Raw genomic sequence first — 12,768 nt, forward strand, 5'->3', positions numbered from 1 at the left:
AAGGGCACAGAGCTGGGGAGAACACCGGAAAGCCACCAGTCTTAGAGTCCTGTCTTGGAACGTAAATGGTCTGGGTAATCAAATTAAATGCACAATAGTTCTACAATACCTACATCAACATACCAAGGACCTGGCGCTGCTCCAAGAAACGCACCTGAAGGGTAACAATTATAAAGCACTAGATAGATAAGACTACACTCAGGCTACACAACAGGATCGAGAGGGGAAGGGATAGTGATTATGACTGCTCTCCCCCTGGTAGTGAGGAAGATTTGTCATGACCCCCTAGGACGATACGTGGCACTCACAGGGACATGGGAGGGACAGACCCTGAATATTGTCTTGTGCTACATACCACCGGCTAAGCACACGCAGGCATTGTCAGCATTGGGGGCCTTACTGGTAGACATGCCACCAGGGATTTTAATATTAGGGGGAGACATGAACTCCACAATAGACCCGGAGAGAGACAGGGAGACTAAGCCTAACAGGGGGCAGGGGTAGAGCCACTTCGAGCATTTGTAGAGGCCATGGGCATGACAGATACATGGCGCTTGCATAATCCCAGAGAGAGACAATACACTGTTTATTCAGCAGTGCATGGCAGCTACTCTCGTCTAAACCATGTCTTAACACATAGGGGTAGTGGAGGGTGGTTTCATAATGCCCAAATTGGACCGCGGGGAATATCGGACCACTCACCGGTGGAGGTGGCTCTGCAGGGCCCGATAAGAACTAACGTACTGCTGCCTAGAATAAATCCCTGGGTCTTTAAGAATAAGGATCTAGCCGATCAAATTAAAGAAAGGGCAAAACCTAACTTACAGGAAAATGAGTGATAAGTAGACTCATGGATGGCATGACAAGCGTATTGGCGCCGCATATCCTGAAAATATTTGATGAGGCCAACTAAAGGGGTTGCCTACCACTGGACCAACGAACAGCCACCATCATGGTTATACCCAAGGCGGGTAAACCACCAGACCAATGTAGTTCCTACATGCCCATATCCCTGTTAAACATGAAAGATAAAATACTGGCTAAAGTCCTGGTGACTCGCCTCTTGGGGACGATCACAATGCGGATACATCCCAACCAGTCAGGATTCATGCTGCACCGGACCACCATGCTAAACCTTAGATGCCTATACGGTGTGATGTACTTGACTGAATCCCACCCGGGGGAGGAGGCAGTGCTGCTGCCATTGGACGCATGCATGGCGTTCAACAGTATCGAATGGCACTACTTATTCACAGTTTTGTAACGATTCGCGTTTGGACGCCGGTTCCAGTCTTGGATCAGGTTGCTGTATAAGAGCCCACTGGCTAGGGTGCAGGTGAATGGTTCTGTCTCCCGCTCTTTTGCCCTACACAGGGGGACGAGACAAGGGTGCCCTCTGTCCCCCGTACTATTCGCACTGGTGTTAGAGCCACTTGCGGCATGGGTGAACCCGGTGGTGGCCGGAATAACAGGTGGCAGACAGTGGGAAGAGAGAATATCCCTATTTGCAGACAACGTTCTATTGCATGCCACAAGGCCTCGGTTTTCCATCAGTAGGCTATTAAAATTTTCCATCTATTCGAGGGCTATTCAGGGTATCAAATCAATTGGGATAAGTTCCTAATGCTTATGCTTTCCGATGGACCGCCACCAGCCCTTCCTGGGGAGATAAAGCTTCAATCTAGGGATAGTTTCAAATATCTAGGTATCACCATCACCAAAACAGAAACAGAATTTATGGAGGGAAATTTGTTGCTTCAACTAGAACGTCTGAGAAGAGATGTCGCTCGTTGGAGGACGTTGCTGATCACCCTTATGGGGTGAGCAGTTTTGTTTAAAATGATGTCACTACCACGCATGTTATATGTCCTCCAGAACACCTCATATAAGGTATCTGACAGATTCTTCAGGGAAGTGAATAGTGAACTGTGGAAACTTCTGTGGGACGGGGTGGGGCAAGAATAGCATTGGTCAAACTCCAGGAAGGTGTATATGAGTGTGGTCTTGCTGTACCGGACCTTAGAAATTACTACTGGGCATTGTAGTTGATAACAATTAATGACTGGATTTTTGCAGATAGGATTGACCCGGCATTCCATGTAGATCACTTGGTGATGGGGCCAAAAGGGTAACCAAGTACACTGTAACAGAGAATGGCAGGGAAGCCTATGCCCCCACATACAAAGACCGTGCTAAATGCATGGAAGAGGTCCAACAGGTTTCTCAGTGGGATAATAAGCTGACAGAATGAACCCCGGTATGGGATAGCGATATGCTGGAGGAGGTAGGTAAACTACAGATGCAGATAATACTCTTAGTGCTCTCCAGTGCTCAGCCTACATTCCTGCCTTAGATTTGGTCCTATGCATTATACACATAAGAGGAAGCAATGAGGAAGTGGAATATCTGAGTAAGACATGGTCTGACCATAGACCATTGCTAAATCGCACTACCCAAATAACAATCTGGAAAAAGGAAGTGCTATCCCTAAATGATGAAGCTTTAAGAGGAAGCAAGACAATCTGTAAGTACTTACTCCATGGATAATGTAAGCACCACAAGAAACTTTCTACTAGAATCATAGGCATTTAAGATAGTGAATCGAGGCATATGCCACAAACAACATTTGGAGTGTGATAAGTGATATGTAGGGAAATTAAAGCCCAGGAAGAAGACAGAAAAAGTCTGAATTTGAACCATGCAGATAGCCAATTCCTGAATGCAGACTTAGGTGGACAGACTATTTTGCTACTAACAATATAAAGCAAAGAAAAATAGTGAGGGTGACAGAGCAGGTCGCCTACTCGCAGTTTGAGAAAATATGAGAATTCCGTCCCCAATAACAGCACCAAGGGACACAAACAACAGGGTAGTCCACATCATAAGTGGAAGAGCTGGGAAATCCAACTTCCAAAATTAAACTGAAGCCTCCAATCAACAGACTGGAAATAAGTTAAACTCTGGGTAGCAACAGGGCCAGCACCTCCATTAAGGCAGAGGAGTGTCGCCCCACTGCTTTCTCACAGTGCTTTCTCACATTTTGTTTCTGCTTCTCGCACTGCGAGAGAGCAGAAGGGTTTAGTCGGGGGCGGGCAGGGGAGGGGAGGGGTGGCTAGCCCAATGCTGCAGGCCTTGACTGTTTGGCCGACCAAACCAGTCATGCGCACTCTCTCTTTTCTCCATGTAGGCTGCATGCAGCCTACATGGAGAAAATGGCCTCCCCATAGGCGCCTGGCTTGGCGCCGTCCCCACCAATCACAACGCTGCCATTGCAGCGTTGTGATTGGCTTGGGGGAGGGGAGGGAGGCAGCCTGCTTTCTGTTCCATGGGACCCGGCCAGGAGCTGAGCCAGCGCGGGCCGGGGAAGGAATATATATATATTTTTAATTAAATTCTACCCCCCCCCCGCCACGCCATCCCCAGCGCGACCACCCCATTCGCCCCCCTCACCTGCGAGTAATGCTGGTCGCGCCTGGGTAGCAACAGACTGTCATCAAAGCTTTACGAACTTATTAATCCCAAAACTGTTAGATGTGTATGGAGAGCGGGGCTGTCTCGCTATAAAGGCAATGTTGGTGCGAACCCTTAAGCCCAGAAAGAACACCCTGATTGTGAAAGCATTTCACCCACTATCCATACTTGAGCTGAATTGCAACATACTAAGCAAAGTACTCGTGAAGGGACTACTCAAGGCACTATTTTATTTCATGCATCCCAAACAGTCTGGATTTATATCGAACAGAACCCCTTCCCATCACATTAGAAGACTTCTCCCTTCTAAGTGGTCGCCTCCATTGACACGGAGAAAGCATTTGACTATTTGAACTGCACATGATACCGAGGGAAATGGGTTTCAGGAACAAATTATTGTGGTGGATGAGAATCTTATGCACTCTACCCACAACAAAGGAAAGGAGCAGCTATGTGCACAGAGGTACCCCACAGGGATGTCCTCTCTCATCCTTAATATCTTGCTCCGGTGATGGAGATGCTGGCAGTATGTTTCACAAATCAAGGCCCACAGAGAGGAATACAAGTCAAGAATTACATGTATTCCATATCCTTAAAACGTCATTGTATATCTCAGGGACGCAGACTCCAATATGCTGTAAATGGACACAGAACAAGATCAGTTTGGTTATCTTCCTGACCACAACAGTGCAAGACGTTGCTGGAACCGTGCAGACTCACACTAAAGGGGCATAGCCCCTGGCCTGCTGATGGGATGTTACCCGGGTTCAGAGAATTGACAACAAGGGGAATATAACGAAGTGGAATGACGCAGCTTAATACATGTGGGGGACTTTTTTTTTACAACACTAAACTCCTAACCTATTAGGAACAAAAAAATACCTTCGGCATTTGAGGGGATAGTGGAGCAACTGGCCAAACTCGAGGGGGGGAGGGGGTTGAAATGAACCACAAACACTCTCAGTCATTACAAGATTGCTAACATTGGGCAACTCTAAAAATAAAAAGTAAGAATATCACTGCACAAGGGTCACGCAGGCTATGAGAGGCACAAGATGAGCGACATTGAGAAAAGCGTGGGATAAAGTCTCGGTGACAGAGAATGGAAATGAGTCCTAGAATTCCTTAGCAAGGTCTTGAGGAAAGCCAAGGTTTAAAATGATACGATGCAGTTCAAAATCCTGCATCAGGCTTATCTGACACCAGCTAGAGTGCATCATTTCTACCCAGCAATTCCCCGACTTGTGGGTCCATAGAGGCTAGAGGGCAATATTTTACACGCTGTAGTCTTGCCCACACAACATTATTACTGGATCATGATCACTGAAGTCACTGGGAGGTATATTGTCTGAAACTTACAGTGCGAACGAAGCATATGCGTCCGGGCCAGGACCCCACTCAACAAGACAGAAAGCTTCACAGATGTAGCATTCCTGCTCAATAGCCAAGAGCAAGGTTATCCACAGTCTTCGAGGCAGGAGAAAGAGCAGAGCTCGGGAAATATAGGGCATGATCCTACCAGGCCTGACTGCTAAAAATTATGACAGACAACTCGGAGCTATCTTAATACCAAAAGGCTGATGTACTAAAGCAAATAAGAGTTATTAGAACATTGGAATGCTGGGAGCTCCATTGAAAACAATGGAGTGCTCCGGGCTTATAATGGCTGGTATAAGCCCGGAGCTCCAACACTCCAATGTGTCTTTGTTCACAGCTCTGGCTGTGAACAAAGGCTTCAGAGAGCCTGAGGGGATTTCAATCCCCTCAGGCTCCCTGAAGGCTTTGTTTTGTTAGAACATTCTGCCCTCTAGTGGCAGAATGTTCTAATAGCCTTATAGCCCTTCGTAGCAGGGCTATACCGGCTTTTAAAGTCCCTCTGCTTTGTTAAAGTCCCTCGCCTTCGGCTCGGGCCTTTAACGCTGCAGCGGGCCTTTAACAGCCGGTATAGCCCGCTACGGCGGGCTATAAGGCTATATTAGACCTTTTGAAAATATCAAGGACCCCCTGTAAATATTTAGGTAAATTCCTAGGACAGGGCAACAGACACAATGAAAAGTATATTCCTAGGCAATCACAATAGATATAGATATCAGCCACTAGGTCAAGTGATATAAAACTGAAAACGTTAGAAAGACTTTTAGAACACTGGTTCTTATTAAAAGTCTTTCTAACGTTTTCAGTTTTATATCACTTGACCTAGTGGCTGATATCTATATCTATTGTGATTGCCTAGGAATATACTTTTCATTGTATAAGGCTATATTAGAACATTGGAATGCTGGAAGCTCCATTGAAAACAATGGAGTGCTCCGGGCTTATAATGGCTGGTATAAGCCCGGAGCTCCAACATTCCAATGTGTCTTTGTTCACAGCTCTGGCTGTGAACAAAGACTTCAGGGAGCCTGAGGGGATTTGAATCCCCTCGCGCTCCCTGAAGGCTTTGTTTTGTTAGAACAAGAGGGCAGAATGTTCTATTAGCCTTATAGCCCTTCGTAGCAGGGCTATACCGGCTTTTAAAGTCCCTCTGCTGTGTTAAAGTCCCTCGCCTTCGGCTCGGGCCTTTAACGCTGCAGCGGGCCTTTAAGACTACGGCAGGCTATAAGGCTATAGTCTATCACCCTGAAACATGTTGTCTATCACAGTTTTACCCACTTGGTTTTCTATCTATTCTTCCTCTCCCACAAGCTCCCCACCCCCTCCACTGACTACACTACTTATTGTAGGAATGCACACAAATGCAAATGCCTTTCAACTATTTAGGAAACAAATATGAGAGATCAGACCTATACAGATGACAATGAGGGTGCCACGGATCAAGAGAATCCATTAATCAAAGAGTTCAGCAACAACTGAAATGGACAAGATGGCAGATGTAATACACAAAAATGTTAACTGCTCTTAATGTTAGCCTGCAAGCATTTGAGTAATTCGTTCTTCTTTTTTTTTCTCAATAAAGTTTTATTGGCATTTATAGACAATGGCATTACATCTGGGTGCGTAGGCATCCTTTGCTTCCAACTACCACATGTTGACAACTTGCTGCCTCACGCAATCCGTCTTAACATAATACCGAAAGAGATTTTTTCACAGCAAACAAACTCCCTCACCGCCCCCTCCCCACCCCTCCCTTCCCTCGTCAGTCCATGTCAGGTTATCTGGTTACTGTATTATATCACATTATATATATTTGCTGTAATAGTAAACATGGACTAGACAGTGTTCCACTCTTACTCCCTTAGTGGGGACTCACCCGCTCCTGATGCTCCCTGAGATGGAGGTGTTCGGTCATTCTGTAAATCCGCTAGCATAGCGGCCCAAGCTAGTAAGTCCTCCTCAACCTTATCATCCTTCCGCACAAATTTCATGCGTACCGACTCCACAGTCGCCCACTCGCACACATCCCTTATCCAGTCCACGAGGCACGGAATCCGAGGAGACATCCATGCTATAACTATCCGCTTCCTAGTCAGAACAAGCCCAGGTTGACGGATCATCTGTTGAGTTTCTTGTGCTTTGGTGTAGGTAATACTCCCAATAGTACTTGTTGAATTTCTCTGGGAATGGTCCAGCCCATAGCTTCTCGTAAGAGCGTAAGTACTTCCTCCCAGTAGGCAAGCAATAGTGAACAGGACCAGACCATATGAAATCCGCCCCTCGCCCGTGGCATCTGGGACACTCATCCCTCCGGGTTGAATAGATTATGTATAGAGTGCACGGGGTGAGGTACATCTGGTATATTAGATTGTATTGGAGGAGCTTAAACCACAGATTTGCGCTCACCCTCTGCACCCCCCCTGCACCTTCCTCCATTCACACTCCGTCAGGGGCTCAGTCATGAATGTGTCCCATTTTGGCTGGATGCCCAAGGTCTCCCCCGGCAAATCATCCCTCAGTGCTCTGTAGAGATGAGAAATCAAGCATCTAGCCAGCGCCAGATACAACATGACTTTCAAAATAATAGTTGTGGGAGGTTCCTCTGGGAACCGCGGCCAGAGCTCTCGGGCAAAACTGGAAATTTCCCCATATTGCAGGAATTGGCCAGGTCCTAGATTAAAAGCATCCTGTGCCTCTTTTCGCGTCACAAATTTCTTGTCAATATAAAGGTCTAATATCTGGCAGCCTCTCTTTCTCCAATGACGGACCGACATGGAGTTTGCAATACTGGCAAAAGGGCACAGAGCCCACAGGGGCATACCTGGAGTGAACGGGACACACTGCACTACCCTTAGCACCACATTTTCCCATACTGTTGCTCCATGGCGCACAATGTACAGGCATTCCGTAGGGATTCCGCCTCCCAGCATCAGCAGCTCCGTCAGTGAACTGGCACTGTAAGTTCCCACCAGTAATCGTTTCTCCCAATTGTCCTAGTCATCCAGCCAGTGAACCGCACGCTGCAATTGAGATGCCATGTAATAAAACTCCAATCGAGGCACCTCCAGCCTGCCCTTTTCCCATGTCCTCTGTAGCGCTGTTAAGTGTACCCTCCTACGTTTCTTCCCCCATAAGAGGTCTACCAGCAGACTCTCCAGCGTCTGGAAATAATGCCGTGGGATGATATAGAGTGAGTGTGGCATTGCATACAGGCAGTGTGGTAGAACATTCAACTTAATGATTGCGATGCGCCCCATGACCGACAACTGTAATTCTGTCCAGAAATGGATCGTGCCCTGAATCTCTGTTATGATCCAACCCATGTTCTGTTCACGATAGCTAGTGGCTGTGTTGGCTAGAAGAATTGCCAAATACCGTGCTCCCTCTCCCACCTTCGGCAATTCGGCATGTGGTCGCTTTGCCTCAGGGACCATGACCAGGGACGTCCCTGGACTTTCCAGGATTGATGCAAAGTCCCGAAATGCCCCCAAAGGACCACAGCTCCATGAGGAGCAGAGGTATAGAGCGCTCTGGATGTGTCAAATAAACTAGGGTGTCATCTGCGTATAGAGAAACAATATGATTGGTCTACCCTAGCGTGATACCTCTGGGGACCATCACATTCCTTAAGTGCGTGGCCATAGGCTCCATAAGCATCAAAAATAGTAGAGAGGAGAGAGGGAATCCCTGATGGGTGCCCTGACCAAGTGTGAGCTGGCCAGACACCGTCCTCCCCACGCATACTCTAGTGCTAGGGGCTGCACAGAGCAACTACACCCACTTGAGATATCGCTCACCCACCCCAAATCGTTGAAGGATCTGCCACATATAGGGCCATTCTACCGAATCAAGCACTTGTTCGATATCCAACAGTGCTATAGCATAGTCAGTTTCTGACAGACCAGGGGCATTCCACACATGCGCCAACCGTCGCAGATTCAGAGCCGTACTTCTTCGCGGTATGAACCCTGCCTGATCTACATGGACCAGCCGAGATATCCTCGAGAGGAGACGGTCAGCCAGGATCCCACCAAGTATTTTTACATCGATATTCAGCAGCGAGATTGGCCTGTAGGAGTTGGGTAAGTCAGGGTCCTTGACACTTTTATGTATCATGGCCACCAGCGCTTCCCTCATGGTGAGTGGCAGAACTTCCCTCCCCAGCACTTCGTTGTAGACTTCCAGGACTCTATCTACCAGTATTGGGGCAAAATGCCTGTAAAACTCTGCCAGGAGCCCGTCGGATCCCAGACTCTTGGCCGACTTGAGCCGATGTATAGCCCGACTCACTTCCTCCTTAATGATCGAGGCGCAGCATTCCTGCTAGTACGGGGAAGCTGCTGGCCCAGACCAGCACCATGTCCCCTTCCATTTCCCCAAGACGCCTGCTATAACAACACCTTCGTCTTCAACGCCTTATGCTTCTTCTCCACCCTCTCCTTCTCCTCATTTTCCCTGTGTTCATAATACTCAAAATCATGGAAGGGGAGGATGTCATCCAAGTGCTCTCCGAAGCCTGCCAACTGAGTCACGATCTTTGGGAGCAGATTCGTGACAAATCTATTGACAAACCATCGGACACCCCCTTCTGCTGACAAATCCTGTCCACTGAAATCCCAAAACACACCCTTGAACCACGTGAAAAAATCTGAGACACTCTCATCCTTCTTCTGACGACATGCTGCTAACGTTTTCCAATCTACCCTCCTCGGAGGAATAAGGGAGTGCATATAGGTAATAATTAGGCCGGGTAGAGCTAGAATCTCGGGCTTTGGCTTCTCCACAGGCTTTCTTTCCTTATCCCATGCTTTAATCTGGTCCCATGTACCACCCAATTCTACAGCGTGGTCCTGCGTGTGCACCTGCTTCAAGATGTCAACGGGCACCAGTAACCCAAAAAACATTTCAATATCCGCAAGTGTTATCACTGTGAATGAAGCGGCTTCCATCAATTCCTTATAATATGCAGTAGGATTTTTCCTAGGGTCAAGTAACTGAGTCTAAAGGGATAACACCTCACTCCTCTTCCACGGGGTATAGACCCACTGTTCTTGGAAGCGGGTCTCTACCTTTGGCCAAATGACAGAATCATGCTGATCTCGAAGCTCTGGCAACTCAGGTATATGGGGGGACCTCCCTCATTGGAAACTGGGATACTGTGTTCGGGCTCTTCTCAAATAGCCTACCATGGTAAGCTACCACTATTGCAACATTCTCTGATATCATAAATAATCTGGGACGCTATAGCATTGAAGCACTGTTTCCACAAGCCGATCAGTGTAGCCAACATGTGATCAAGAGCACGATGCTCCACAAACAGCTCATAATCCCTCATTACACTCCACACATCTTCAGTACTATAGATGGGATGATGGGCCCACTGAGCGGCCTGGTTCGCTACCGCCCTTTTTTCTTCCTCCCCCACATCAGATCGTATTAAAATTCGTCCCAGCTGCTCCTAGCTGTCGCCGAGCCCCCGTCCACCAGTCCACGTACAGGCTTTCCACCACCTAGTACTGCTGGGGAGTGAGTGAAGAGGGAAGGGGTAGTAACCGAATGAGTAGGCACCAATGTCGTTAACGGCTGCATTGTGGGCTTAAGGGCTGGAGAAAGAGAAGACATGGACACGATAGTCATAGCAGGGAGGCCAGCAGTCATAGCAGGCACAGAGGGCGAAGCCACAGAATTGACAGGAGAACCAGCGGCTGAAGCAACTGAGTCAATGACAGAAGAGACAGAAACAGCAGGGGCAGAAGATACAGACTACTGGGGCTGTGGCAAAACAGGTTATACTCTCTGCGGGGCATGTGGAGGCAGCGGTCGGGTGTCTAACAACTCCTCCACACATGTATCACCTTCCTCTGGGGCAACATAGGATTTGTCGCATTACAATGAAAACTTTCTATCAGCACATTCTATACCTTTTTCAGTCTTCCCTTTGTCATACGCAACAGCTTTCTGAGTCACTGTCTGCATCCTTCCCTTTCGGGCCTCCTTTTCAGCTTTCATTCGCCTCTGTTTAGCTTCCTTTTGCCATGTTCTAAGGGAATCAAACATTGACTGCCTTCTCCTATTCGCAAACAATTTATCCTGCAGGAAATTATGCTTTTTCTCATCAAAAGTGCCTGTCAACAGCCACTGCAATTCTGCATTGTCCCTCGTATATTTGTGCCATAATGTACTAAACATAATAGGGCCATGACCATGCTTGATGTACATTTCAAAGATTGGAGTGCCTTCTGGAGGCGCAGGCTGACTCTCTTACAATCCAGCATCAGTAGAACAACAACAACAACTCACACAACAGAGCTTACTAAAGCAAGGCATCTTAAAACAAAACTTTTCCACTATTTATGCCAAGCAGATATTTGCAAATATCTTACCAAAACAGGTCCACAGACCTCACCAAATCAGGATCAAAACAATACCATGTTCACAAAGGACTCAAACAAATTCAAGGTCTTGTCCAAAAACGATCCTCAGACCGTACCAAACTCATACAAAAGTGGCGCAATGGCCCAAAGCAAACTCACCTGGTGCACACAGGTCAAACGAAGGTATTCTCCACTTTCGACTCTTCGGACCAAATGGTCAGATCCAAGAGTTTCGCCATTTAGGACCCCAGCCGGGATGACCACTGGCCGAGGCAGGCAGACGGGGAAGCTGCGAGTACCAGACTCTATCATGCAGGGATCCCCGGTCCACCCATCCATTTCGATGTGGCCCCGTCCTCCTCACCCGTCCACCGGCAAAGATGGGTCACTCCCCGATGGGGTCCCTGTTCGGGCGCCAACTGAAGGAAGTGACCCGATTAGGGCCACCCAGGTCACTCACGACCACGTCTCAGCCTTTCATACAAATGAAGAGTCGATCAAACAGTAGAGAATACAAACCAAAGTTATTTTATTAGAATTTTTGCTCGAGCGGAGTCAAGTCTGGCCAGCCTCCTTAGATAGCTGCTGAAGAACTAACCCCCATCCTCAAGGTAAAGTTAGATATACATTTTCAACACCCCTAAGACACGCCCAGACTGGAACTTTTCCAGCCTGGGCACAAATGAACGAAGGAGGTACAGAAGGATGAGCTACCATCCTGAGACCGGGTACACACTATCTTAGCTTCAAGGTTACTTAGCCAGTGCCCGTCTCTCCGAGAGTGGGAGCAGGGCTACATACGAGGAAAGGCGTGCAAACACAGAACGAGCTATTTATTAGTGCAACTAAGCTCAACCTCGAGTAATAAAAAGAAACAATCGAGGCTGCTTTCTGCTGAGGCAGACAGTATGAGACAGAAGCTTCATTTTTGATCATGGCACGAAAGGGTCAGACTTCAATGGCGTTGGGTGCAACTGACCCAGAGATTTACACCATTTTGAATCTTCCTTGTTGCGCACCTCACTGGCACTAACATCAGTAATGTGATGACTATGTTGGGTCCAGAGACTTCAGCAGAAAGTCACTCCTTTACACTCTGATTAAAATCAGCGTAACGGATTAATACATAAGAAATGAATAAGTAAATAAATAAATATCAGTTGTAAACTTATCAATGGTGATTCCTTGCTAACCTGAGAACCAGCTCCATGGTGTTCATCGCAGCAGAGGCAATACTTACAATCACGAAAATTACAGAGTGCAACGCAACACTCCTAAGTTCAGCTAATGAGGATACAATGTACTCCATGTTCCACACATCACTGACATATAGGACCATGGACAGAGGGAAGTAATCCGAGCCGTATAGGAGTCCAATAGCATATGCACATTGCCCACAAATAAGAAACACATTTAACAAACATGTGGTGTAACCATGACCACCCGCACAGCTGGAGCAGCAGATACTGAGGCCCTGTACTTAAGAAGAGCCTATAGCCAAAGTTCCTTGAGTTAGCACAGTTGAGATGACTTCTTGTACATTATACTG

This window comes from Triturus cristatus, chromosome 1_2, assembly GCF_964204655.1.
Source record: "Triturus cristatus chromosome 1_2, aTriCri1.1, whole genome shotgun sequence".
Lineage (NCBI taxonomy): Eukaryota > Metazoa > Chordata > Amphibia > Caudata > Salamandridae > Triturus > Triturus cristatus.